The sequence below is a fragment of the Echinops telfairi genome, unplaced genomic scaffold, assembly GCF_000313985.2.
Source record: "Echinops telfairi isolate 266 unplaced genomic scaffold, ASM31398v2 ScPeMD7_20;HRSCAF=75, whole genome shotgun sequence".
Lineage (NCBI taxonomy): Eukaryota > Metazoa > Chordata > Mammalia > Afrosoricida > Tenrecidae > Echinops > Echinops telfairi.
The window spans coordinates 960618-963286 of record NW_022103917.1 but is presented as its reverse complement, the minus strand read 5'-3'; positions in this window follow the sequence as shown (position 1 = coordinate 963286).

The window sequence follows — 2669 nt, the reverse complement described above, 5'->3', positions numbered from 1 at the left end:
TGGAGGAGAGTTGTGGAAGTGTATTGTTGATCCTGCCAGCTGAAGGCAAACTGCTTCTGGTGGTCCTTAGAGACTGGTATCGAGAAGAAGTCATTGGCCAGTTCAATAGCTACATACCAAGAACCAGAAGAAGTATTAATTTACTCAAGCAATGAAATCACATCTGGAACGGCAGCTGCAATTGGAGTCACCACCCAGTTACGTTTACGATAATTCACTGTCATTCTCCAGGATCCATCTGCTTCCCCCTCCTCCCCCAGGCCAAATAGGTGAGTTAAACTGAGATGCATCCTTTAAGTCTTTAATGGTGGCACTGATCTCTACAATCCCTCCAGGAATGTGGTATTGCTTTTGGTTTACTAATTTCCTAGACAATGGCAGTTCTAATGGTGTCTACTTGACCTTTCCTACCATGATAGTCCTTATTCCACATTTCAGGGATCCAATATGAGAGTGCTGCCAGTTACTAAGTATGTATATTCCAATGATGCATTCTGAAACTTGGGAAATAATGACAGGCAGGATTGGTTCAGGACATCCACTGTACCCATCCATGGTGAGGAGTACCTGAGCTAACACTTCATCAATAACTTGACCTCCATATGGCCCCACTCTGACTGGCAGGCCTTCGAAACATTTTGGGTCTCCTGGAATTAGTGTCGGTTCAGAGCCAGTAATCTCCGAAAAGTTTGATTATTTATTTATTTTTCCCTCAAATAACAGTCATTCCTGTGAAAGGCCGCAAGTCCCTTTGGGGAAGGCTAGAAGAAAGACTAACAGTATAAACTTTAGTAATGTAGTAGGGTCCTTCTTTAAAGGGGCCTGGCCTTCCCCTCATTCAAGGGGTTGTGGGTCTATAAACTGGTTCAGATCTGGGAATTGATTGCGTGATTGTGACTCTCTATTCTGCTGTTCACCTGATCTAGCATTCTTCCACCTGTATAGATCACATAAATATTTAGTAGGTTTCCCATGTTTTTCACTCCTAAGGACACCATAGCCAATGCCATAACTCCACAGGAGACAGGTTGCTTTGATTACTACGGAAACCTTACTGTCCATTATGATAACCACGTTCACCCCTTCTCTGTTGATTCAGTGCTGACACCTGCCCTCTCTCACCCTGGGGCCCAAACAGCCCCATTGTGGGCAAATATTGGAGTTCACTTAGGGTAGTTCCCACTGTTAATCCTGATTTACCTAAAATAGCAAATCACAGAAACTTGTTCCTTATGGTTGTGGTCAAAGCTATATCCTCGGGGCACTCCATTTTTGGGTCTATGGGAGTATCCTGATAGATCCATTCCAGCATACCAATTTCCCTAAGCTTTGGATGCCTTCTTCTACAGTGTACCAAGGTGGGTCAGGTACCTCAAGTTGTTCTAACCTAGGCCATCTGGCAGCCCATGCTTCAGTGAACCCACGAAATAAGCAATTACATCCTCTTTTAGCCTTTCTTGCTGACATTGAAGGAAAAATTTGTGCCTAGGGCCCTCATACCAAGGAACTCAGACTGGTCTAATGTTACATTCCTTGCTCCACTATCCCACACCTCAGTAACCATTCCCAGGGATATTCACCAGACTTCTGCTTGTACCTATTCGAAAACTCAAGCAGATCTTTATGAGTATTGTGTACTTCTTCCTGAGTCATCATCTGACCCTCACCTTAATTCCAGTTACAGGTCTAGAGGAAATAATAATGGGTGGTTGAGGGTGTTTCCTGGGTGCTCTCAGCAATGTCTTGTAAGGCATGTCCCCCAGGCAATGCTACAGATGCAGCCCCACCTGGCATTTCAGCTTGAACAGGTTGAATTATCTGCTCAGGTGTGGGTTGGTTTACTGATAGCGGCTTAATCCCTTCAGGTGGGAGGGGTGGATCTATTGACTGGGGTGGCTCAATCATCAACTCCAGGGGCTCAAAATCCTCCTCTTCTGTTCCCATCCATGTTTCTGTGTCCCAATTCTTTCCATTATTGCCCTTACTTTAATATCAGACACTGTTCTAGACCTGTAAATCAGAGTGATGAGACTCTGGATCTGGTTTCCAGCAATGTCAGCTCTATTACCAGAGGAGAGAAGACCCTCCTTCATAGCACACGCAGAAGCTTTTAGGTCTGTTATTCGGCACTTGAGAGGTGCTTCTGAGGTTCTGAGATTATCCCTATCCTTGATCACATTTTCTATTGTAAGGAGGACCAGCCAACCAGCTTCCCTATACTTCTCATCTTGACAAAACTGCTGGAAAATATGAAACACATGATCACCCAGAGCCTCTCCTCTCACCAGCACTTCATCTATTGGTGGTGATACTGTGGATATTAACTCTGCGACTTCACACCATGGATTAACACTACCCACTCTAGTAAGAGTGGCAGACTTATCCATGCCTTTGCCTTTAAGGGTAGAGATAGCATTATCCATGCAGTTAAGCCTAATCAGGCTGGACAGTCAATTTGAGGTGCCCATATTTATGATCTTGTTTCTCTAGAACCACTCCTGTTACCAGTTGTGTGTTTCTCTAGAACCACTTCACAACCAATTTTGATATATCTATATATAAAGATATAGTTATAGATATATAGATAAACACAGCACAGAGGGATATAATAGCTAATTTGTCCACACAGCACTACAGAGGGCTCAGCTCAACTCACTACTATGGAACAG